Source organism: Pangasianodon hypophthalmus, chromosome 5 (assembly GCF_027358585.1).
Source record: "Pangasianodon hypophthalmus isolate fPanHyp1 chromosome 5, fPanHyp1.pri, whole genome shotgun sequence".
Lineage (NCBI taxonomy): Eukaryota > Metazoa > Chordata > Actinopteri > Siluriformes > Pangasiidae > Pangasianodon > Pangasianodon hypophthalmus.
In genome coordinates this window covers 10357724-10385543 of record NC_069714.1, presented here as the reverse complement: position 1 = coordinate 10385543, position 27820 = coordinate 10357724, and the positions used below count along the sequence as shown (strand labels likewise).

Below are 27820 nucleotides of genomic sequence, written 5' to 3'. Positions count from 1 at the left end.
GGCACATCTTGTTTGCTATCAAAGAAAATGAGAATGAAATGAAAGAAAGACAAAATCAATGAAAAATATTTATTAGTCTACACTAATGGCTTTGCACACACTGAGCTTATTTTGTCAAGCAACTTTATTTGATTGCATACAATGGTAACACATGTTTATAATAAATTGACAGTCAAATACAGACAATTTTCCCAATATATTTAACTAATCTTGTTGAGAAAGCACCAAAATTAGAATCTGTAATCCAATAAATGGCGTTGTGGCCCATGCAAACTGAACAATTTGACTTGCACAATAAATAAAGATTATGGCTCTGTTTCTGTAAGGATTAATTTTTGTTTATGTTGGTTGATGTTAAATGTTTTTGAATGTGTTTCCCTCAACATTTGTGCCAAATCATGTACTTTCTATGTTCTGTATGCAGATTTCAGGAAAACGACTATAGAAAACTATAAACTTCTCACTGCTCCTGGAGAAGTCTGATTTTTGGTGATCTATCACCGGTGTAGGATTGACAAGCAATTTTGATACTGCAGGAATAAAATAATCTGGTGTCCCCAGTACGAGATGATGTCACTCGGGTCTAAGACCACCCTCCAGTTTTTTTGTAAATTGTAAGAGAATACTATATTTGTTTAAAGTAAGAAATAAAGTAAGATCAAAATAAAATAATACAATAAGATGTAAAGAGTAACTTCTGACGGGTGACAAGGTTCTCTTTATCTGTTAGTTAATGTCTGTTTTTTTTTTTTTTTTTTTGGTGTTAAAAATTTACCACTAAAGAAAATGTTGATACAAGCCGGTCATTTAAAATCAAGAGGCACAATCATAAATTTTTTGCAGTAATCAACATGACTGAAAATGAAATTTATATATATATATATTTAAACTGATGGATAATAATGATTATAGTAAGAATAAAGTAAGAAAGTTATTGTGTTATTCCATAATTCTCAAAGGATATGATATAAAGATCATTTCCATGCATCAGGGCTCTATTTATCTCATTCAGTATTTGTATATTCCTCCACTTTCTAATGTATTAACTATGATTTTATGTTCACTTCACTTTTTATTATAGCATTACAGTTATGCCATTTCTTTTAAAAAATACCCCTAAATAACTTCATTTTAGTTATTATTAATATGAATTATTTTCTATGTAAAAGATACATACACACAAAATGACTTTTTTATTTGTTATGTGTGAGATGTTTAGGGTTGTTTGATATATGCACAGGAAAGTAGCCAGACAAGGGTTTGAATGACCTCTAAACAGCCTTCTTCTTCAGCCGTGAAAATGTTATCTCCCATCTTGTCCATGCTTTAGCTGAGTGGTGATGTTCAGAGGTGTAGCTTGTGGTCTCCTTTATTGGGCCCAACTCCCCTCCTAGCACCATTGCCTGAGAACCAGTGATAACAGCATACCTGTTCTAACACTGACCAGGGCTACTTTCTCAGGTGCACTTTAGAGGAAAGGTGGCTGTGAATTTAAGATATTAGAACTAAAGCCTTTTCAACATGCATTTTCCTGTACTGCTCCAGATGACCTTTCCTCAGGCCCAGATTTTTGAATGAGTGGCATTTTGTGGTGATCTGAATCCTCATTTCTGAGGAAAGGAGCACAGTGGGTGTCTGGCCACAAGGCTCAGCCCTGCATGCACATGCGTATTTGTGTGTGTATGTAAGTATGTATCGACATGCAGCAAGTAGGGGTAGCGTTTAAGGCTTAATGTAACCTACAGCAGCTGCAGAGATGGAGAATATGTAATTATTTTTTGTGGGCTGGCTGCAGTCATTGTGGGGAGTGCTGTAATTGTAGAACTCCCCCCTTCAGAGGCAGGCTGGTGTAGGGTTTGGAACAGGGCCATGCCTGTAGGCTGGACATGGCAAGCCCCTTCCCCAGCATCCTTCCTTAATCAGCTTCCCTCCACTGCCCTGTATGCTCAACCCCACTGCTCCCACTGCTGGGTGAACTGTGTGAGGATGAGGAAGTGTTTTATCTACCTGATTCTACCTACGAATGAATGTGCCCTTGTGACAATGTTTGGCAGAAGAAAAAAAGACATACCTTACTTTAGCTGTATTTATTGATTAGTGCACACACACACACACACACACACACATATATATATATATATATATATATAGACAAACAATATAGACAAACACTGATCAGCTATAACATTAACTGGTGACAGGGTCATGGGTGCCCAAAGGCTTATTTATGCGCTTGGGGAAGGCTAGCCAATATGGTCCGATTCCACAGAAGAGCTACTGCACATATTGCTGAAAAAGTTAATGCTGGCACCACCACAGCACACCTTCAGAGGTCCTGTGGAGTCCATGCCTTGACGGATCAGAGCTGTTTTGGTGGCACAAGGGGGACCTACGCAATATTAGGCAGGTGGTTTTAATGTTATGGCTGATCAGTGTGTGTGTGTGTGTGTGTGTGTGTGTATTTTCTTTCTTTTATGCTAGCTACTTTACCTTTCTTTAATGCTGCATGTGTGTGTGTGTGTGTAGTATATGAGAGCTCTCTTCTGCATGTTGTGTGATTGTTCATAGGTCCAGCTGTTCAGTGGGGTTTAGCTTCCTTGGCAGCCACTCTGTGCCAGTTGTCAGGAGCCCCGGTCTCTGCCCACAGGCCCTGGGAGGGGTGAGTGTGAATTGTTATACACACTGGCCAGATGCTGAGAAAGAGAGAGAGAGAGACAGAGAGAGAGAGAGAGAGAGAGAGAGAGAGAAAGTAAGAGAAAGAGAGTGAGAGTGAGAGAGAGAGAGCTACATGGAGCAATTAAGGTTTAATATGAGTTTCAGAAGGGTGACAAATTAAAGGAAAAATGGTGGCCGCTTTGCTGTGGAGGATAATTTTGCTGGCCTGGTTTTGGCTTCAGTTTCAAGAGCATGCATATTTATCCCCTTCAGTGTTTAACCTGTTTTAGTATTTCTTTCCACTGTTACTCCACATTTTTTCTCTTTACACTCTCTGTTTGAGATCCACCACTATGGTCAAAGCTAAAAAAAAAAAAAATGAGTGGCTCAGCAGGGAAACTGGGTGACACAGATCTGACAACATGTAGGAATCCCCAGCCCTTTTTTTCCTCAGCCTCTTCGCTCTGTGCATCACACAAACAAAATGGCCATGAGTTATGTCCACCCACTCTCTCACTGCCAGTTCAAAAGGTGCACAGACACACACATCCACATGTATGCACATACACGCATGGCATCTGTCTGCTTCACTAGCTCGCTCTCTCTTGCTATAAATCTCTATCATTTTGTGCTCTTCTTTTAAACAGACATAAACATGCAGTTTCTGTATACCACTTCTACTACATATTCAGTACACTGCACATGGTGTGTTAAGATATGTGTGTGTGTGTGTGTGTGTGTGTGTGCATGTGTGTAAAGTGAAATGCCTTCAGGGTATTGAGAGGCAGAGCTTTAAGGTATGATATGTTAATAAAATGTGTCAAGATGTCTGGATCCCATTCTCTCTTTATAAACAAACTTGCGGCATGAACCAAGCTAATTAGCAGGCCCATCTGCTCACTTGAGCAAAGTTAGTGATATTTATCAGAGAAACTGTAAAAAGACAAGCTCAGTTTGGCCCAGCAGATGACAAGTGTTATATAGCACAATTCAATTTCCTCCGTCTGCTCGCCCCTTCTAGATTGTCAACCAATTCGATTTCAGATTATCTCCTTTCTCCGTGATATGGGTGTTTTGCTGTTTTCCCATTTGTGCCTTTCTTGTTTCATAAGCCTAATGAGGAAATGTGTATACACACAAATACACACATGCAGCTTTAATTGTGTTCGTAAATTGTCAAGCCTTTGCTAATCACTCCTGTATTTTTTAAGGAGGTGGGTGTTTGGCTGAGCATGTGCATGTTTTGTTCCCTTATTTTTTGGAAAGAAGAGAAGAGTACAGGGGCATATGAAGACTGAGCCATGGTATTCCCTGAACAGCATCATGCAAAGCTGTTAGCAGCAATTTGCTGATAGTACACTGATTGCGGCGGGCCAGGCCCCAGCTATTGTGCATGCTAAGCAGTGTGCCAGCGAGCTCGGGGCTGAGGGGGGAGTCGAGCTGAAGGCTCCATCTGCTCTTTCTGCTCCCCTGCACTGATGGAAGACTACGCTAATCTGGTTACTTGTCAGGACAGGTTAGTGAAAGCAGGCAAATGGCGGAGGCTGGGGCTAAACTGGTTGGCTGTTGCCGACAGCGTGGTTCCCGCCCCCCGCGCTTTGGAGTGATACAGTTGGCACAGGCTCTCTGTAATCAGCTGCATGACAGACTGAGTCTCACGCCGAGGAGTATGAGCAGTGAACACCCACACCCAAACTCAACCTTCTTCCTTTCACACAGAAGCTGGGAAAATGGAGGTCATCACACTGACATATATTGTGTTACGGAAATGCAGACTATGCAATTATTCACATAGTTCATTATTCATTTGTCTGAAGTGTACAGCCTCAAACCTAGTCTATATACACATATGTCAATTATTATTCAACACAAATATACAGTATATTTAAAATTATTTTGTTATGAATATCCCACTGAACAATCAACTTCATTTCTGTAGTTCAGTATTTATAAAACTAGATAAGATGAGATAAAGTATACAGACACTTTCCAGCATTAAAGTATAATTTAGCATTTACTTATAAAAAATACAAGTCTTTTCTAAAGTCTATTCTCAAGCTTTATTTGGGTATGCAATATGTGCCGGAAATGACTATAAATTCCCTGGTTTAACGAGCTCTCTACATATTTTGTACCAGGAGAAAATATTACGAGGGAGGTAAGAAGCCGGCTCATTGGAGCATAATTAGAAACACAGAGTGCCAAAAGTTTTAATAAGCAGGCATGTGTGCAGGTCTATTGAGAGGGAGTGAAGCTGTCAAACCAGCAGGGACAGCTGGCTCTCTGGCCAGGCCTCAATCCGGATAAAATATAAACTAACACACAGTCCAGCTTGTTATGACCACCTTTTTTTAATAACTTTAAAATATAAATGTAGTTCCTATTGATTTAGAAAATTGGATTTAAACTTAAACTGTTCCTCTCAGAAAAGGGCACCTTAGACAGGCTAAAGAAACTGGTAATAAAATTTTCAATAATAATGAAAATTAACAATAATAATAATAATAATAATAATAATAATTGTAAAGTGTTTTTTTTTTTTTTTTTTTTTTTTTTAGTAAAATGCATTTTTCATCCGATTCTACCCAATCACTGTCACTGCCAACACATGATTAAGGTAAGAGGTAAAACTGAATGCACAAACACACTGAGCCCCTTCCTCACGTGCCACTGTAGGGCCTCTCGTCTGGAGTGGGTGTGGCTGATGGACGAGCGCTCAGGAAACCTCCCCATCAATCAGCCACACGGCACCTCCCTCTTCCATCGTTCTGCCTGCGTCTAAGCCCCCGCAACATTTTTATTCAATTAAACAGCCCTCCTAAATCCCAGACTACATCCTGTAGGCCTTAGATGTTGTTTGTCTCTGTAAGCAATTTAGGGCCATAATGATTTTGTGACTTGTTATGCTAATTAGCATGGCATTCCCAGTCTGTGAGCTGTGGCTGTAGATTTATTGGCTGGTGGCTGGGAGGGAGAGAGAACAGAAAAGAAGGTGCAGTAATTAATCCTGTTAACCAAGGATAATTGGGCAAAAAATAGCCCCTGCCAATGGCTTTAAATGGAAGGAGTAGCAGTTAACCTTGTTTCCTGTGTTTTATTTAAGAGTTATTGTTTCCTCTTTTTCCCACTTCCTCTTAGGATCCCTGCAAATCCTCAAGCCTTCTACATGTAAAGGGAGAGCTGGAGATGGAAGAGGCTATGCCAGTAAGGTAAACAGCTCCTGTTTATACCACAATGTACAGTATATACACTAATACTGGCAGGAATGCAGCACAACCTTTGCCGTCTCACCACTTTATTTAGAAAACTAACAATTCTAGATAATGAATCATCTGTTGTTAAGTAGCTGATCAGTATTAGCACCGTGAATTGGGCCATGTTTCCTTCTCTGCTGTATATCCTATATCAATTTCACTTTCAAGCTTATTCTACTGAATGGCTTGAAGTATATCTCCCTAATCTGAGTCACACTGAAAGTGAGCAATTTCCCGAAAGTTTGATCCAACGTGGCCTGTCTTACTCATGCACTAAATATATATTTTATTTTCCCCTAGTAAGAAAATGCCTAAGGTTTTGCCTTACAAAAAAGACAGCTCCACACAGAAAAAAGGGCCCAGTTTTGTGATAACATGACCCAAAGTGGACAGGCTCTTTCACTCCTGCTCTCTTATCTTGTCCTTTGAATGTTTGAAGGAGGGGAGGGAGTCAATGGGGGGCTAGCCAGCCCATTACAGCTCAAACGGCTCTAAGTAAACATGTAATTAATAGCAGAAGTTCAGCAGGGACTCACTGTAGAGCTTAGGATCAGCTGCAATAACATCCACAGCTAACTCGTTCCACACGCTGTTCCTGTCCTTCGCAACATGTCTTCTGTCTTCCTGCTTCCCTTGCAGAGAAACAGTTCCTGCTTAATTTGGCATGCCATTATTGATCTTTTGAAAACTCTTCAAAATATATTTTTGTCCTGGTAATAAGTATGGGATACTATAAATTATAAATAAACATTGTGTAAAAGCGTGTGCTAATTGTTGACAGAAATGATACCATCTTTGAAGTATCCTTGAAGAATGTTGTAATGAGGTTTGCTATTTGCAACATCTATTTGTGTTATTCTGATGATATTTCATTGTGTGTTCATGCTGGGAAAGTGATGTGCTGTCACATTTATGGTCACATTAGTATTTTAGTTAGTGAAATTCTGAATGTTCTTTTGGTTTCTTGATGTATTTTGTCACATTAGGTCACATTAATTGCTCCAGAGGACAATGATAAGACGACCAAGCTTTGTTAATTAAAAAAAAAGAAGGGACTAATTTGCTAATGTGCACGTGCGACCAACTTAATTAAAAAAAAGCAAACTCAGATCTTTCAGAGTCTAAAAAAAGTATGTGTGTTTTCTCAGTGTGAACTTGTCTTGCCCCCAGTGTCCTGCAGGATGTAAGTGTAACATCTTTAGCGTGTCTATTGTCAGGAAAGGGCGCATGCAAAGGAGAAGACAAACCAAATCCAAAAGGAGGAAGGTACAATCACTTGACATTCCCTTCTGAAGCAAAATAACCTACAGTAATTAAAGCATTTAAATAATTATTTCCTTGATTTGTTTGTTTTTACTCTTTCCTTCCCCTTCCCCCTTGTCCTCTTTATTTATTTATTTTCTTCTTCTCATGGAGGTTTTCACCATATGGTTGTAGATCAAATAATGTCAAACATTTTGCCCTTGCAAGTTTTTGCAATTTGCAGTTTTTAAATGTGAGACCTGTTGAAGGCACAAGTGATAATGGGCATGCTCTACCCCCCACAGCCTTCGTCCCACCATATCTTTCTTCAATTAATGCTACAGCAGGAGTTTTGTGTAATAACACTTGCACTTGTGGGTTGTCCATGTGGCAGAGAGGTGGTGGTGATGGGCAGAGAGGCCTAAAGAAAGAGGAGGAGAGCAGAAAATGATGTAAAAAACAATATTATATATAATCAATGTTGCAGAAGACCACAGCTGTGCACTCACAGGAATGTTGCATAGTAGCTATTGTGCAAAAAACATATAATGTCATTGGAGGGAGGCAGGAGTACACTAAGCTTTGTCTATCATTATAGCTGGGAGCTATCAGACTGGTGCCAGCAGGATGGAGGACGCCTTGACAGCTCTAATTACGTATCACCATGGTGATCATTTTTGGCCTGTCATGGAGGCTGGACACGACCCACCCTCTCCACAGTTTACTCTGATTGGACTGTCACTTGCCAGGTAACACACATACACACACACACAAAACGAGTAACTGCACTATAGTTATTGTAAACGTAGTAAAGGTTAAGTGTATTACATTAAGAGAAACAGGACCTCTCTGATAAAAGTGCTTCTGAGGCTAAAACAGCTAAAAAAAAATAAAAATCTGTTTTTGACGAAAATATTTTTTCTGCCTATCACATACTATGATACCACATCTTTAAGAAATCATAAACATATTTTGCCAAAATGACATGGATTTTTTTTTTTTTTTTGGTTAACTTTTAAATCTTGTCTAGGTCTAGATCTTTCTTCAAAGATCGTGTTGGGTAAGGAGCCAGTTTAACAAACTTAGTAAAAATGCTAAAAAATAAAAAAAGATGCCTAAAACCTTGCTACATACTTACTTTGATTTCCTTAAACAGTGAATATCATGCTTTGATCAAGTTGGATATCATCAGTTCCATTTGTAATCAGATACCGGCTGTCAAAATGTCCATTATGTTCTTTTGGGGGGGTAACTTTAAAATGATAATACTTTAATTTCTGATTGAAATACATGCAAAAGAGAAACCTATTTCAGTTCAGGAAAATGTCCAGAAATATATATAGTAAAAGTTCACCATGTGAAGTGAAGTTGAAGCTTTGGAATCCTTTGTGATTCAGCAGAGTGTACAGATGTGGAGTTTAGAGAGCTGGGCAGAATGAATGATGAAAGAGCTGCTGCACCTGATTTTTTGCTGCACAAAATTAAATGTTACAGAAAAATGCAAAAAATAAGAAGCAAGTGTGACAAAGTCTCCAGAAGAATTTGGCTGGTTTTGCAAGATGTAAAACTTACAGCTAATTTCCTTATGAAACTGCACAAATTGTACCTGAGACTACTAATTGTTTTGTTGTTGTTTTTTTAAGCAAAGGGTCATCACACCAAATATTGATTTTGTTTCATTTATTACTGTTTACTGCTCTTTACAGTAATTTTTTAATGCAGAAACATTTAATTTCATTATTCTTGAAGGCATCTTTACTCTACAGCATTTCTTTGCATGTGCCTAAGACTTTTGCACAGTACTGTGTATATATACATATATACTTACTTACTACCTACACACATATGTATACACCATTGTATCCATAGCATACAATGCTCATTCTTTACTCCTTGTTTATTCTCTTCTTCTCACAACATACAACCAGCTACCACCAGCAGCATTTCATTCTGGCCCACCCATTTACTCTGACCAATACAACATCACAACAGGCTTCTTCTTCATCTTCTTCTCCTCCTACTGTTTCCTTAAAGAGATCACTGAATTAAAGATCTCAGCACTATTCTCCTCACCATTTCCTTTCATGTTTCATTTGAACTGGTCAGAAAATTAAATCCTAAGTGTGCAAGCCTATATGAAGAATGTGGCTTATTGGCTGAGGACACACTATTAATACATAGAGGAGGGGCATGGAACCATGCATACTCTTCCCTGCCCCACCAGGAAGCAGCTTTTTGTTCTTTTTATTGGGAAGGATGAAAGCAAACAGCATCAGTGGTGTTTATGTTACCTTTTTACTGCTTGCTCATTTATGTTTAGGGTCAGAGAGGAGGAACAAAGTAAACTATACTGTTGACAATGGGGTTCAGATCAGATTTAATTATAGCATCTTATTTATGTACTTCCTGACCAAAACTTTATAAAGCACTTCCTTGAACATTATGTGTATAAACCATGTTTATAATATTATATACTTTATATACATATATAATAATATATAATATTAGTATAACATTATGTATTTACATATTTTCATTTATATGTCCTTTGAAACAAGTCTAATGAGGACAGCTACTATATGCAACATTTGTTCTTTCATTTCCATCTGTTATCTCTGGCATCTTGATAATGCCCTAATTGCCTTTCTGCTATTATCTATATTTGATGATTAAGCTTTAGCAGTTTACTTCTATGCTTTCACTGGGCAGATAGAAGGCAACTAGCTTTTGGTGCTTGGGACTGCTAATGAGACTTTGTGCCATGGCCTGCAATACTCAAAATTGTCTTTCTTTAATACTGTATCAAAGGCTCTATCAAAGGGCTAATTTCCCCTGGCAGCCCATAATGATGCCTCTGTGTTTAGCTGCGTTGCCATGTTCTCTCCAGCAAGCCTTCCTTGGTTCTGTAGAATGCTGTGCTCAAGGCTCATATACTCCCCATGCATTTTTCTATATTAAGTTGGTTCCTGTGAGCGTACCATATGCTGGGTTATTGTTAATTTGGTTATAATTTTCTCCATTTTGTATAATTTTCGAACTGCTTTAGAGTCATTACAGTGTGACCATTACACTATAGACATTACACTGTGGCTCTAAAAGTCACTAAACCTGACTGACACTCCAAAGACAGCAGTTCACTTTAATGTAACAATACATAATCATAAGTGGACATTTAACTATTTATATTCTCTACCATGACACATTATTCAACACATATTTCTAGAATACCAGGAGACATTTTCCCAATCTTGAACTGCCCAGTTTAGGTAGGCTTGTTCCCACTGTAGCCCTAGATTCCTGTTCTTGGTTGACAGAAATGATGTGGTCTTCGGCTGTTGTAGCCCAGCCGCCAAAGGTTTTTTTTTTTGTGTTGTGCATTCTGAGATGCTTTTCTGTTCACCGTGGTTATAAAGAGTGGTTAGATTTACTGTAGCCTTGCTGACAGTTTGAACTAGTCTGGCTAATGTCCTCTGACCTCACTCATCATCAAGGTGTTGCTGCCAGCAGAACTGTCACTTACTGGATGTTTTTATTGTTTGTTTGTTTGTTTCTTGTACCATTCTGTGTAAACTAGAATAAGGACTGTTGTGTGTGAAAATCCCAGGAGATCAGCAGGTTCTGAAGTAATCAAACCTTGCCCCAACAATCTTGCCACAGTCAAAGTCACTGTCACATTAAATTCTTCCACATTCTGATATTTGATGTGAACATTAATGTGATCTGATGTGATATGACCTGTAGCTGCATGATTTTATTCATTGCGTGGCTGCCACATCATTAGATGATTGGATAAATACATGAATGAGCAGGAGTACAGGTGTTCTTATTAAAGTGGCCAGCAAGTGTAATGTGTCATTATTATTATTATTATTATTATTATTATTATTAATGTTGTTGTTGTTGTTAATAATAATAATAATAATAATAATGCTAAGTTGAGCATTATTATTAAAATCTCATCTGAAGGATTTAGAAATGTTTGTCAGCCAGACTGTCTTTGATTTCTCAAGACTCCAGAGAAAATAAAGAAAATTGGTACTGTACTCATATCCAAATTTCAAGTTTTTTTTTTTAATGACTGTAAGCTTTTATAATTTTTGCCACTCGATTATATCAGTACCCTCCAAATCCTATAATAATGCTGACATTTTCAGTGATCATTATCTTCTATCTCTGTTCTTCTGCTTTTAATGCATTTACAGTGACAGCTATGGCAACCTGACTCATCAGGCTAGCAGGTCAGATGAAATTGTTCATTTCTTTAATGAAAGTTAGTTACCAGAGCTGATGAGCTGACGTGTATCCGCAGTTGTCCTCCTGAAGCACAGAATGCATGGACTTCTGACTGACAGGAGACAGCAGATCTTAGCCATGCCAAGCCTCGGGATGGAGTGCAGCAGCAGGTGACCACTGCTGAGGGAACAGCTCACCCTTACACCTTTAGCAGGTGTGATACTGGGACTACATTAATGATACTTAGACAGGAAGAGATCTTCACCATCAGGGAAATAAGCAGTACTATTCTAACTATTCCAGTGGAGAAAGACAGGATACAGAATGTGTGTCACAGAACCCAAATATAATTATTACTTTTCTTTTCTTTTTTTTAAGTGACAAGTCATAGTTTAAAATAAGTGTAGATGTTAAAAGTTTACCTATGGCAAGACACACCTGAGAGATTGAAAATTACAGTTACAAATCCAGCTGCCACTTCAGCTTTATTTTGGCTGGTGAACTTTCTGCCAACTTCTGCTTCATCACTTAGAATTTCTAAGTAAGTAACACAAAAATGTGCGATTCCGTTCAAATGGCTTATTGGGACAGTGTTATTACTGTGGAAACTGTAAGTCCCTTAGCTGGCTTCTAGGAAAAGCTGCTAGCCTTTGTGGACACCCAACACCCATATATGCTTTACAAACATCTCATTCCAGATTTAGTCCCCTTTTAGCTGTTATAATAACTTCCACTCTTCTGGGAAGGTCTGGGGTGCAGTCCCTTCCAGTTCATCCCAAAGGTGTTCAGTGGGGTTGAGGTCAGAGGTCAGTGCAGGCCACTCGGGTTCTTCCACACCAAACTTGGCAAACCATGTCTTCATGGACCTCACTTTCTGCACAGGGGCATTGTCTTGCTGGAAAATGTTTGGAATAGGCCCCATAGTTCCAGTGAAGAGAAATTGTAATGCTACGGCATACAAAGATATCCTATACAAATATGTGCTTCAAGCTTTGAGGCAACAGTTTGGGGAAGGCACACATATGGGTGTGATGGTCAGGTGTCCACAAACTTTTGGCTATATAGTGTATGTATAGTGTGAGCTGATTATCAGCATTCAGTAACATTACATTATTTGTAATATCACCAGTCCTGCTGTAACATGATATAATTATCATATGTAGCCTACTGCTACTTAGGTTAAGCTCTACATTTAAGCACTACATGCCTAGTAATAAGCCATTTGAAATTTAAGCTAAGGCTTCCATAGTTTTAGTTAGTCTCTTATAGAGGGAGCTGCTAGCTTCTAGTTGTGGCTTTTGATTTGGGTAAGATGACAGATCACAAATTGATGTCCCAGTCAGACCATTGATACCTAGCTAACAGTTAAAGTGGGTCACTTGCTAACTAGTTTCAGGATAATTTACATTACAGTTAGCAATAGATATGGAAAATGTAAGTGGATATACACAGGATTTGGACTAGTAGCAGTTGCTACTAGTAGCAGTCGGGTACCACAGGCAGTCCAATCAACTTGAGGCTCAAACATACACTACATTTGGCTATATATGAGTGTTGCCTGACTTTTTTGGTTAATATACAGTTTAAGAGGGGAAGGGGATGGGGTGAAATTTTGGGGACATTTCCAAATTTTATATTATATACACTGTATATGTACACATTATACATGTTGATTTTTAAATAAGGGTATAAATGTATGTATGTTTCTTTGCTAATAACATTAAGATAAGATAAGATAAACTTTATTAATCCCTGAAGGGAAATTCAGGTAGTCTTGTAGATAAGTAAAAAAAAAAAAGTAGTAAGAGTAGTAGAAATTAGTGAGAGTAGTAAAGTAATGAGAGTAGTGATTAGTCATCTGCCATTGGCTAAGGTGTTGTAGAGCCTGATGGCAGTGGGGATGAAGGATCTCTATATAAATACATTTATTATTCAATGTAATATTCAAAATTGACCTTTAAACAGGTTTTGTGTCACTTAAGGAATATTAGACATTTTTGTTCATTTTTGGATTAGCACGTGGCTGAAGTTTTGAAGAAGGTTCAGTCTTAACTGTTTAAAAATAAATTCAGTGGATGGCTTGAAAGGTCTGGGATAAGCAAAAGGCTTAACAACCCTGAGCTCCACTGAGAGAAAGAGCTTCATCTGGACACGAGGCCTGCTTGTTTAAGGAAGTCACCTGATCGCACTGTATGAATTCACTTAAACAGACTGAACAGTTTTGGACTGTTTCCTTTCAGATAACATCTTGTAACTGACCCAAAAGCCACAGCCCACATATGGTTACTAAAAATTCAAGGTCCTCTGAAGCTTCTTTTTTCTTTGAAGGAAATGTCTTTATCCCATATTTCCATTGTTTTATTTTTATCTGCTATGTAACACTATATATTTTTCTACCGTTAATTAATGAACTGACAGTTTATAAAGTGCACTCCACCCCTTCACACAAAAAGTACATTCCAACAAGTCATACGTAACATGACTGTGGTAGGGGGTATTCTTTGGGCAGATCAGCATTTCTAGCATCAGTTATGGTTATATTGAGTGTTGTAATTGGAAAAAATTCGTGAACTTTGAATGACCCTGATGGCAGCATGATAGTTCCAGTATCTCCCAAACTGCTGTCTTTCTGGGCTTTTTATGCACAAATAAGAGTTTCATGGCTTTACTGACAATGGTATAAAAAGCAAAAACCATCAGTGACCAGCGAACCTATGGACATAAGTAGCTTGTGCATCAGAGGTGTCAAAGGAGAATTGCAGGAATTGTGCAAGCAAGCAGATGAGCACAATCAGGGACTTTACATCCAAAATTAATCAGTGGTTTGCAGAATGCCTTCTTTCAAAAGGCCACTTATTACACTTTGTCTTGATTAGGCTAATGTTGGGTTTTGATCATGTCAAACAACAAGAAGGAACATCTCTAGTGGGCAAAGGTGAATTAAAATTGGATGGTTGAGGAGTGAAAATGTTTCTTGATTGGACAATTGCAGGTTACATTTACAACACAGAATTTGGTACAAGCAATACGGAGAAATTCTGTTTGGTGTACATGCCAGTGGTGGCAGAGTGACTGTGTATGAAAAGGCACATATTAGCCTTTTATTATTCTCACTGAAGAAGTTCTGACCAAGTGCATCACTCTATGGCTACAGTTTATCCACATATGGTTGAGCACTTCCAGCATGATAATACACCATGCCGTGAGGCATGCATTGTCACTGGATAGTTCCAGAAACATGGTGAGTTTTCATGGCTTCAGTGATCTGCACAGTCCCCACATTTCCACTCCATCAGTGATGACCTGAAAAGGGTTGTTTGCAACCTGACTAGGAAACCTTGCTAACAATGCTGCAGAATTTATTCACTCCATCTGGAAGGCAATAGGAAGCACAAGAAACTACTAGGTAGGTGTGTCTAATAAAAATGGCCTCTCAACATAGAACTGGCTTCATATTATACATTGTATCTTTTTTTTTTTTTTTTTATTAGTTTGATTAAGCTGCATTGATTTGTAATGATTTTAAAGCACATCAAGCTGTTTGTACACATGGGTCTTCCTCAATTGCTCAGGAATTTAGCTGGGAAATAATAATTCGGTCCTTTTCACTTTTGGCTCTTAAAATAAAGTAAATATAGTATACATTTTCGCTATTATATTACTGCTGTCTGGGATTATTACAGTCATATATACCCCTCTTCCACTCAGTTTTATATTGCAAATTTTTTAAATGTCTCAGGTTTTGTAGATCCTTTTGTAGCTATAACTGTAGGCCCAAATTTCTAGAAGGCATTTAATATCTCTTCACTCCAATACTCCTACAGTTTATCCTGCAGAGGTTAAAATTTTCTGCTTACAGTACTTACCTCACCCCAAATGTGCATATATTTTCTGTAATTAGTGTATACAACATTATTTTGTGGGTCACTGTAAAAATATATTCTACTTAAACTAAATCAGTGAAGTGTCTGTCTCCATGTGTGGTTCACTCTGAGCTTTATGATTCTTTTTCCTGAGCCACAGCAGGCCTGAGTGTCACTTACAGTATACTGAGTCACTAGATCTTTGTCCACCCCTTTGTTTGTATGGTGCGGTTGATGGATGTGCAAGGGGAAGGTTTCTCTTTCTATATTTCACGCCTCCAGCATCCCTTTTCCACAGATGATAATGAGTCTTATGTGTGTATCTGCTGATATGTGGAGACTGTTGTTGAGGTGTGTATGTATAGTATGTGTGTATGTTCTCTTCAGGAAGGTATGGTAGGTTAATGATGGGAGATGAAGGGAGGATGGGATTTCTGATGCAGCTGCGAAGGGCAGTGTGTGTGTGTATGAGAATGAATAATCAATGCTGCATGGGTTCAGGTCCGTGCATGTGAGATGTGCATGGCTTTTACAGTAATTTCACAGACCTTATCTGGATCCTGAGTGAGGTGCACAGGAAATGTGTGTGTGTGCGTTTGTGTGTCTGTATGTGCATGAGTGTATCTATATGTGCGTGAGTGTATCTATATATGTGTGATTCCATACAAAATGGGTGTTACATATACCTTGTCCCAAGGATCTTGATTAGGTGTTCATTCCTACACATTCATCTGTCTCCGCTTTCCTGCCTGTATCTACACATTATTTTCTCTCTCTCATTATATAGTCCTCACTTATGTACCTGATACATATTCCATTCCATGTTATCTATTTCTGGAAGGCTGATTTTATATTCAAGCGCCGTTCACACAGCATCATTCTCTCAGAAGGAGAGGATGAATGGAAGGAGGGAGAATAGAGAAGTATGCACTGGCTGTGTCAGAGTGGTCTGAACGGATAGCAGGGGCCCTCAGCAGGCCTTCACTTTCAGATCTGCTCTCTACACAACCCAGGCTTAGCTAAAGGAGCAGCAGAGCAAAAGCTGTATTTCTGGCACTTGTTCCCTAATTAAAGTATTATAAAACAAATAAAACTTAAAATGTATTATACTACTATCAGCATAAAATTTAACACGGGGTGGGTTACTAAAAATATACACAGTATTTTTTTTTAGGTTTAGTTTTTTGACATTAATGGATGTTTTCTCCTCTGTATCCTTCTTGTTCTATCCCTTAGTGGTCAGTGATGGCCTAAATGTACACTCTGGCCTCACATTTCCCTGAAATAGGCAGTATTCACTGGTCCTGTTTGATCCCTTTGAGTGTGTCAGGCCTTCTCGTCTGGCCAGTATTTTTAAAGCAGCAGGTAGTCACAGGCAAGCTGTTGGAGAGTCAGCATTCTTTAGTCTCGGCTGTTATTCACCCACAGATGGAGACCTTATGAACTTTGACAGAGGTCATTGCTAAATTGCATATTTTATGAATTTGTATCTTAGTTGGACCCTTTGAAAATATATGGTGCCTTAGAGACATTATAGGGGAAGGCAAAGCATAAAAAGACAGTTTAATATCTTTTCCCCAGTTTCGATTTCTTATTTCTAGGGTGTATTTATCCAAGGCTACTAAATATATAATATATATATAAATCTCTCTCTCTTTCTCTCTATCTATATATAATACAGTATTTAGATATAATACAGAAATTTAAATAATTACAAATAAACATTCATGTCTTAAATTGAGAATGTGTTTGGAATGTCTTTGGTGTGGAAGACAAATGCCATAGCTGCTTGCAAGAAGCAGGGATTTATTAGCAGACATTTTGGCAAGTGTCCAGCTTTTTCTAGACCAGTCTGATCTGCCTTTTATGTCCCTGACTGTCTGGGCAGAGACAACAATAACAATGGTGTCTGACCATACTGGAGATGAGACATACCCTGGTGTGCCTTTACAAACATTTCAAAGAAAGGGATCTTAAATATTATTATTTTTTAACCAATGCCAAGACTATAATTATTTATTTATTAATTTCATTTTTTAAATTAAAGTGATCATTTCCTAATAGAAGGAAAATAATTTGGTTGTTTTAAAGCTTCTTTTTTTCCCCTATTTATGAACGAGCTTCGTTCATCTAAAAGCAGCGCTGCATGTTCCCTCAAACATGTTTGAAGTAGCCAAGGAACTAGTTTGGGAAGGCATTAAGCTACCTCTCTCTTCTGTTTGATTCAGGTTCTGCAAGGCTTATCAGTTTTCTCAGTGGAGTCACCAGCATGTGTCATCAAGGGTCAGTTCACAGTGGGAGGCTAGGCTGAGCCCAGAGAATCAAACCTATCTGTTTTTGCACCATCCACCTCGACTGACTTCAGAGCAGTGCTTATGTCCACACAGAAAGATGGAGGCCTCAGTAAATCACTTTCAACACTTCTGCTGTCCCTTTTACTGTTAATTCTGGTATTCAGTATGTTATCTGTAGCAAATACATGGGTGGGCTCATGGTCACTGAGAATACTTGGTCTAGTTCAATAGGATGGTGGTCATAATGATAAGAGGCTTTTTTTATCAGAAGGTTAGCAGAATTTGAGAGAGGCCCATGATCAGCAGGAAATGATGGGTAAGTGGGCCAATGTTATCAATGTGGAGATAAACAATATGTTCTGCAGTGGGTTAACCACATTTTAAACCTTTATGTTACATGGTTAAAAATTTGTCTGCATTGTTTTGACTCAGTAGGTATAGTATAATGTTTCATGTGAATGTCTGATTAAAGTGTGGTGCCAATTTTACACTGTGCGATTCCAGCGGTCTTTTACAATTATTATTGTTACGCTGTACAAGATGATCCCTATAAGTATTCTGTAATAGACAGTGCCATAACATGTGTTCTTCATGTTAGATTAAACAATGAAGATATGCTGTGCCTTACTGGGTGTGCAGCAACACAAGACAGGTTTGTAGCTCATCAACTGGAAAGTTTAATATTGTTATAATAGTAAATAAACTCTATGAACATCGCATTTGCATGCTAATTAGCTAGCTTCACACCTGGAAGCACCCTCTATATAAGCACCCTCTATATCTTTGTCACGTCCCTTTTTTGTCCTGTCGTGATATAACTGTGATAAGATATTATAGAGACATTCTGTCTGCTAGCACAATTCAACAAACTGCTCTTCTTTTAAATCCATATATTTTGCTTACGTTTGTAGTTGTCCCGTGAGTATTGCATAATCATATGCTGCCTTCCTATTGGTGGATTTTATTGCAGTGGTGATATTAAGCAGCGGAGAGATTTTAAGTAACATTTTTAGACACTGCCAGAATAGGCTGTCTTTGGTCGCAGTTGTACTCAATCGGCCGTTGGTGAGCATGTCACATTATACGTTCTAAGATCACCGATCTCAACTCACAACCAAAAATTATCCTTTATGATGTATGATCTGCAACAGCAAAATTGGGCCTGGCTTAAAAGTACCTTTAAGGCATGCTAGGGAAATGCGTGAAGCCTTCTGTTTGTTCAGAGAATAGTCAGTATGCCAAAATTTCTACTTTACATGTCTACTTCCCTAGTGAAAAAAAAAGTATACTTTATTGTATTTGTAATATATTTCCTGTTTCAATAGTACATTGCAAATATACTAACAAAAAATTGTACTAACTTTAAATATATAAAAAGTATTACCACTATGCTTTTACCTATTTCTACCATACAACTTTTAACACACTTTAAAATAATTGTTATAGTACAAAATATTTTATAAATATTTTAGATATTTTACAAAAATATACTTGAATTGATTTATTTTTTTTAAAATGTATTTATTTGCACTTTATGTAAATATATTTTAGTATTATTTTTAACTGTGTGCTGAAAATGACCATTGTAACAATGCATTGAAAGTATACTTTCAAAGTACATTATTTAATAACCTGAAGTTGTAGTGTACTGTATGCACTGCACAAAAGGCTAGTCTTGTAATTGTGATTTAAGTATTTTAATAAATTTATACAATGTCACAGAGAGGTCCAATGTATAAACATCAATCCATGACTAATTTTATACCAGCAGCACACCACACGAACACAAGAAAATGTGTTCTACAGGAAAGTAACCTTTTATCGAATGTGTTTTTGAAATGTTTCAGATGAATTTTGGGCGAAATGAGCAATTAAATTAGCATTAGCCGATGCTATTTTGCTTAGCTCGCTATCAGTGCTGTGGCTGAAGCTTACAGAGTGCTAGCAGTTAGCCTACTAGCTAATCCGATAGACTTAATATTGTTCGGGGAACTTAGTTGGCTTGGTATTGCTAATTTCATAGAGCTAGCTATTTATAAAGGCAGCGTTGCAGTTTACACACTTGGTAGTTGATGTTTAACTGTTTGTGCTCTCGTCTGAGGGGATTTGTGCATTTTTTAAAGTTGCTATTCACACTTCTTGTTTTTGACAGCGATGCCGCGAATTAGCCATCATCTCAGTCTCCAGTTAGCTTAGCCTGTTAGCTAGCTAGGTAGTCGTGTGTGAGAGAGAGAGAGAGAGAGAGACGTTGCTAAAGTTCGGCGCTGTTCCTCGAGATGCCCGCGATGTTGGAAAAGGGTACGACGGAGATTTCAGGGAAGAGAAGAGGCAGAAACTCAGTGAACAACCCGACGGCAACAATAACGCCAACAGTAACAATTCTTGGGAGGAAGGAAGTTCTCCTTCCTCCAGTGATGGCGAGCAGGGTAAGTGACGGGTGGTAGTAGGCCCGGGTTGGCTAATCGGGAGCAGCGGGAGGATTCCCGGTGTTGTCATGCACTGGGTTGAAATACAGATGTCTGTTATTGAAGTTACATGTTATTTATTGTAATGACCCTGACAAGAAGTGCATTCAGCATTGGGGAAAAAATTAGCATATTTTTACTCAAAAATAATATATCTATGGTATATTGCTTGTGTGTTTTGAAGACACTCTTAATTAATTTGTAATGTATTTGTAATACAAAAAAGTACACTTTAATATCATTAATCAAGCATGCAATTATCTTACACAGGCATATACTTAAAGTGTACTAAGTATACTTGAAATTGTTCCAATTTAGCACATAAAAGTACACTAAATACACTTAAAGTTATGCTTTACTACAATTTATTTACAACTAAAATATACTTAGCACAAAATTAGTTTTTCCAAAATAGCACACTTCAAGTTAACTAATCATTAACACACTTAAACTATACTGACAATTAGTCTGGCTGCAAGTATACTTAGCATATTTTTTTTTCACCAGGGTTTAAGTAAAGATTCAAGATCAAGGGCAGTACCATTTTTCCAGTTCCATGACATTGCTCACCCCTTCTTCTGCTAGCCACAGAGTCACTTAAACTGATGTTAGCATTCTAGCTGACTGTTTTTCAAATTTTCATTGTATCTCTAACATTAGCTGAAGTCCTAAGCAGTTTGACTTATTGAGAAACTTGGGCTTAACAAAACCATTTTAAGTATTAGTATTGTATTTTATTATTGCTTCATCTCTTAATCATCTTGTAGACATGTGAAAAACATTAGCATAGTTGAGTAGCTTTTTGTATCTGCCTAATTAACCCTAGCAGTTTACAGGCAGAGCAGAACCAGAGGATGGTGAGATACACTTAAGAAAAACCTGAAAAGAGTAACAGTCTAAACTTGACATCTGTTTATGAAGTAGATGTCCTTTACCAGGCCATTTATATTCTTCATTTGAATCATATTGAATTTCAAATAATGAATATTGAAAATGAAACCAACTTCAGTCTTTATAGCAGCAGCAGTGACAGTGACTTTGGCTTTATAAAGCTGAATACCTTATCTTATAAATAAAGAGTATGCCTCTAGTCACAAAAGCAAGAGTATATAAATCTTGCCTGCATCAAAACACGGTTTGTCCATGATCTCTCTGGCACGACAGACTCCAGTTTTTCTGTCCTACTGTGAGACAGTGTGGTCAGCACAACAGCATCACTTTTTACAGTTCAGCTTTTTCTGATGTCCTGAACAATTTTTTTTTCAAAGGAGTTTTGTTTGTAATTAGAAGGTAGGAGAAGTTTTGGACAGGATGCTATAAGAGACATACTATGATTATAATAACGGAATGTTAGAAAAGAATGGAAAATGTCGTTTTTACATAATAGACTATACAGTTGTCTGAATGTTGCTCTGTTTTTAAATGAAGACCTAGCTATAGCAGAAGGCAATTTCTCTATAAACAGATGAATACAGTGAGAGCGATGAGTATAAGTGAAGTTACATCCTATAATGAAGTGATGTCTGAGGTCAGTTTCGTAAAAGCAAAAGAGATATATGTATATATATATATATATATATATATATATATATATATATATATATATATATATATATATATATATCTTCATTATAGGTGTGTGTGTGTGTGTGTATGTGTATATATATATATATATATATATATATATATATATATATATATATACACACACATATAATTTTGCACAAATGTTCTCATAGCCTATAATAAACTTACAGCCTTCTGTGATATCAATATTGTAAATAACAAATGATTTATGATATGTCGGCTGATGTGAGAGTATTTGCATATGTGTGTGTGGGAGGGTGGGTGTGGGTGGCTTAGGTTGTAATTGGTGCTGCCAAGCCATAAACAAACAGTAGAAAGTGAAGCGGACGTGGGAGGACAGAAGGTTTGAGACTTCTTGGCCTCTCTTGTTTATATTGTTTAGCTAAGTTTTCCTGAAGCTCAGTGGAGCTGTGCACTTAAGCTATGATTTGCACTTTTAATTATTTACTCTGATTTGTTTGGACAGCAGTGGAGTACCACAGAGCAGCAGAGGGAGTAACAGAGGGACCCCTTGTGTTCTCTCTCATTCTCTCACTCTTTCTAACGAATTGCCCAGAAGGGGGAAAAAGAATGATGGAAGAGCAAGGTGGAGGAATTTCGGGCCCTGCCATACCCTGTGTCTTCACCAGAATTCATCATGACACATCTGGCTTTAAAGCCTGTCTGTGTATGTGACCAAATGAAATGTGGAGTGTCCTTCACTGTTACACTTCATTGCACCTGCCAGTGACATGCCCTTATTCCCTATTGCCAGCTCTCAGGTGCATACACCTATGATAGATTGTCTAGCAGTTTGGCATCTGGGACATACATTTCTTTTCATGCATTGGTTGCTTTTACTACTTCCACTACCAACCTCAGTGGTTCACTCACATGTGGCGCCTGATCAAGTTGGATATGGACAATTGAAAGTACAATTCCTGCCAATGATAGATGTGATTATAGAGGAAGCTCTTGTCTGTGTAAATAGGAAGGAAGTGTTTGTTATAGTGGAGGTTTTGGTGGCTCGCTGTGTTCCTTTTGATTCCTGTGGTGCCTTCAACACACTCCATCCCTGTGTTGGGTATTGTTCACCCACGCCACTCTTCAGGAGACAGCAGCCTTTCCTGCTGGGAGGCTACACAGCAGAATCACAACAGTACAGGATTTATTTATCCTCAAACTTAGGTTATCCTTGTTCTCTTATTCTTCATTTTTTTTCTTTGCAGGATTGCTTATGCAAGATTATACCACAGTGAAGTTAAATTCACAAATCTGAGGGGTCAAAAGGTGTTGATTAATTTTCTATAACAGCATGGCTCTGACAGTAGTGCTGGCATTATTTCAAATGATAGGTTTATATTAATGCACTTGTTCTAAAACCTTATCATTTCTTTAGTATCTCATTCACAGGGACTTTTATGGTGGACAATCTACATTAACTAAGGCTAATAATAAATGGATTAAAAAGAAAAATGTATATTCATTGATAGTGAGAAGATTTCTGTAAGGAGATTTAACTATTCAATATTTATGGAAGGAGTGTTAGCTGTGTAGTTGTTAGCTGTTAGTGCTTTGTAACATTCAGTACATTTTCTGCCATGGGAGTCTTTCTGTTTTCTTGGCAACATGACTAGCAGTGCTGTCTGTCTTACTAACTAAAAAAAAGAGATTAAAAAAAAGAAAGGCTGGTAAGAGAATCACTGTTTATAGCTGCTATAACATACAGTGGATATAAAAACCTACACACCCAAGTTAAAATGGCAGGTTTTTGTGAAAAGATTTAACAAAGATAAATCATGTCAGAACATTTCCATCCTCAATGTGAAATCACAATGTATAAAAATTAAGTGAAAAATAATCAGAAACATCCATCCATTCTCTGTATTGCTTATCCTACACAGGGTTGTGGGGGAACATAGAGCCTATCCCAGGGAACTTGGGGCACAAGTTGGTGTACACTCTGGATGGGGTGCCAACCCACCACAGGGCACAGTTGCATGCACACACAGACACACACTACAGACAATTTGGAAATGCCAACTAGCCTACAACACAAGTCTTTGAACTGGGGAGGAGACTGGAGTACCCAGAGTAAACCCCTGAAGCATGGAGAGAATATGCAAGCTCTGCACACACAGGACGGAGGCAAGAATCAAACCCCCAACCATGGGAGTGTGAGGCAAACATGCTAACCACTATGCCATGATGCCCCCCAATCAGAAACATTTTAGGGAAAAATAGGAAAAATAGAAAACTTGCAATAACCTGGTTGCATAGTTGTGTACATGCTTTTATAATTGGGGATGTGGCTGTGTTCAGAATGAACCAATCACGTTCTATCTCATTTTCAAAAGTAATTATCATGCAGCTGTCATCAATGAAATTATTCTGATTAACCCCACATAAAGATCGGCTGTTGCTGTAGGATTTCCTTCACATCTTCTTGGTTTCATCAGACTGCTGAAGCCATGGTCCACAAACGGCTTACAAAGCCTGTACAGGGTCCCACTCTTGAAAGGTATCAATCAGGAGAGGGGTTTAAAAAAATTTCCAAAACAATAGATGTAACATGGAACACTGTGAAAGCCGTCATCAACAAGTGGAGAAAATGGAGCACCACAGTGACATTACCAAGAACAGGACGTCCCTCCAAAATTTACAAAAGGACAAGACAAAAACTTATCACGGAGGCTGCCAAGAGACCTACAGCGACATTAAAGGAGCTGCAGGAATATCCGACAAGTACTGATTACTCTCTGCATGTGACAACAATCTCTCGTATTCTTCACACGTCTGAGCTATGGGGTAGGGTGACTAGACGGAAGCCCTTTCTCACAAAAAACCTTCAAGCTCAAATAAATCACCCCAAACCATGTGGCAAAATGTGTTATGGTCTGATGAGATCAATTCCAAAAGGAATAATAATTTCATGATTCCAAAAGGTATGTTTTGTGCAAAAAAAGCACATCACCAAAAGAACACTATACCCACGGTGCAGCACGGTGGTGGCAGCATCATGCTTTAGGGCTGCTTTTCTTCAGCCAGAACTAAGGCTTTTATCAAGGTGTAGGGAATCATGAATAGCTACAAATACCAGTCAATTTTAGTGAAAAACATTCAGGTGTTTGCTAGTAAACTAACAATGAAAGGGAATTTCAGCATGACAGTGACCCAAGGCACACATCCAAATCAACAAAGGAATGGCTTAACCAAAAGTAGATCAATGTTTTTGAGTGGCCTAGCCAGAGCCCAGACCTGAATCTGACTAAAAAACTGTGGGGTGACCTTAAGCAGGCTGTGCACAGGAGATGCCCTTACAATTCAATGGATCTAGAATGTTTTTGTAAGAAAGAGTGGGAAAATATTGCCAAGTCAAGAAGTGCCACACTGATAGACTCTTACTGAAAAAGACTGAGTGCTATAATGAAAAGGTGTTTCAAAAAAGTATTAGTTTAGGGGTATGCACACTTATGCAACTAGGTTAATTTAAGTTTTTTTTTATTTTTCCTATTTTTTCCTAAAATGTTTCTGATTGTTTTTCACTAAATTTTTATATGTTATAATTTCACAGTGAGGGTGGAAAATGTTCTGACATTATTTATCTTGGTTTAATTTTTTTTTCTTTTTTTTGTGAACAATCCACAATATTAAATGTAACTACATAATAAAAATAGTTAAAAATGCATATGGTTAAAAATTATGACATGACATTCATTAATAAATTATAAAACTTAATCACTGACAAATTGCTGTGCTATGTGGTAAGCTGAAAAGAACACTTCAGAATATGCTGTTCTATGAAAGTAATCAACTTGGGTCAGCTTTATGGAAATGGATCACACAACCTTGTCTTTGATTATTTTCCTGTAACATCGTGGCACGTCGCATTTTATTCTTAAATCACTTTTCTACCTGAAGAAATTTAAAGCAGTGTTCATGGAGTGCTCAGACCTCTGGAATGACAGCTTTTATCAGCAACCCTGCAGGAAGTGGACTGCATTTTAGTGATAGTTATGTATTTTTCCCCCACCTTTTTAATTTACTCCTCTTTCTCTGCTACTGTGGGTCAGCAGCTGTCAGCTGCTGAGTCTACTGGCATGGCCTGCCCGCTGCCGCACCACTCTCCTCTGTCCGCCTCCCAGTCACTTCCGGCCGGGACAGAGAGCTGTGTTAAGTGAACCGAAGCTGATGGTGTGCCACACAGATGTTGCCCCCACTTCCCTCCTGAGTAAGTCTTCCAAATCTCCTTGAGGAAGCTTGGCACTGGGGCCAGCCTCCCCATGATAAAACTTCAGCAACTGAGAAGGCAGGGAACAAGAGCCTGTTTCCAGTGCAGGTGGTCTGACCATCAAATTCACCATGCTAGTGGGCAGGTAGGCCATAGCAAACTGCACTGCCTCCTCATCCTTCATATCCTCTTTCCCAATCCCATTAACTGCATCTGTTAGCTGCTAACAGATTATCAGGTAGCTGGTGACATCTCCACTGGGTACTCTGAGGCTATATCTTGTACATGCAGGACTCTTTGGACTGTTAGCAATGTGCTTGGGCAAAATTGAATTAGCCACCTTGAAACAAAGTCACATCTGGCCATGGAGGTATGGAGCCAATAAGCCAGTGGCCTTATGAGAAAAAAATATTAGTGCAAGGCAGAGCGTGGGCTGAGTTTCTGAAGTCCCAGCAGAGGTGTGGAATTAAAGGCTATGTTTTGACACATGGGCTAATGATGGCTGGCTCTGATTGATGAGGCAGAAGATGTTGACAGGAATGATTCTTTGTGGCCAGCTCTGGGGTGAGAAGAGGTCAGTTGGTGGTCCTTTGTAAGGAGTCACAGGTCAGAGAATGAAAACTTTCTCAACTTGTGATCATCCTGACAAAGCCAGATGTGTTTGATTACATCTCTCTGAAGATGAGACACTCATTAGGTGCATTCCAGACTACAGTTACTTCCTCTAATACTAGTCTGGTTCAGAGTTCCATACTTAAATGCCAACCACATTGGCCTCAGACAAATGGAGGTGTAACTGTGTTATCCTGCTAAGTGACAGGTCCTCAAAGCATCTTAACAGGTCCAATTAATTAAAGGCTACAAATGTCTTTAAGTCCGATAACTCATTAAATCCCCAAATCCCTACTTGAAAAAAAATGCAGGTGTGCTTATTAAGATCTCGAGAAATTTAGTAGTGGGCCTTTGTCTTCACAGAGAAAGGCCTAAAGTTGCTATGCATTAAGGCATCAAAGCTGCAAGCTGTTTGTGGTCCTGAAGCTCTGTATGTATTTCTTGTGTGGATGAGCCTGTTTTGCCCTTAGTCTCTATTCCAATTGCTCTGTTTGTGTTTGATCTGTCACTGTTTCCTGTTGTGAAGGGTGGTGGCATGCACTAAGACCTCATCGTGATGACATGGCCTCCCAAAGGCTTGGTTGTGCCACCCCCGGCCTCTTCCGCTCTGTGAACCCGGTGGCCAAGCATCAGGGGTCTTCCTCACCCATGCGCAGGGACGTCGCTGTCACAGTGAGGGCCCCCCGGGGTCAAATTGGTGACTGCGCTGTGATATCGCTCTGTGCAGGTTAGTGACTGAGCTTGTTTCCTGCAGGAAATGTGTCAGAGTGATTGATGAGGTCTGCATTGTTCAACCTGCGCCCAGATTTTGTTTTACTTTCCTTTACTTTACGTCAGGGATATGTACCATAGCTGACACGAGCCCCTTCACACCCAGGATAGGTCCAGCTGCAGATGGCAGAATGATTAGAGCCCGACGTATGATCTGGGATCATCCTGGCACAAGGCACACTGCCTGGCACAGGCTTTGTTTTCCTGCAGGTGGATTATGGGAGCTTCAGAGAGCCCTTGTCAGGTGGAACTGTGCCACGCGAGCTCTCACAGGAGCACTAAGGCCATGTTGATGCAGCAGCAGGCCACTGCCTCCAGCTCTTCCCACTCCTCTGCTTGTATTGGCAGGCTGGTTGATTTTCCGCACTTTTTCCCCTGTGCAGACTAACTTTCATCTGCTCTGAAAGAGGGTCAGAGGTCATAGCCTCTCCGCACCCTCGGCACAGATCAGAGTGTTTATCAGTGCAGTGATTTACATTTGATAGTGAGGAGCCTCCCTAAACAGAGCTATTAAGCTGAATGGGTGTGCACCCTGATCAAATAACCTCACACTTTTATGTGTTTTCATTTATTTGAAGCCTGGTGTTGTTAATACAGACATTTAACCATGTTTTTTTTTCTTGACCACACATTT

The 27820-nt window shown here is 38.7% G+C and overlaps 1 long non-coding RNA gene across 2 annotated transcripts in view; it reads left to right on the top strand.

Moving 5' to 3' along the window:
* The window catches only part of LOC128318424 (uncharacterized), a 91514-nt gene that overhangs the window by 44873 nt on the left and 18821 nt on the right, over positions 1 to 27820 (top strand). The window contains exons 2-4 of one of the 2 annotated variants that reach the window (XR_008301849.1): positions 5794 to 5864; positions 7080 to 7175; positions 7750 to 7900. This is a non-coding gene — a long non-coding RNA (uncharacterized LOC128318424). The remainder of the gene's footprint in view (positions 1 to 5793; positions 5865 to 7079; positions 7176 to 7749; positions 7901 to 27820) is intronic. The other variant, XR_008301850.1, reaches the window with a different exon arrangement.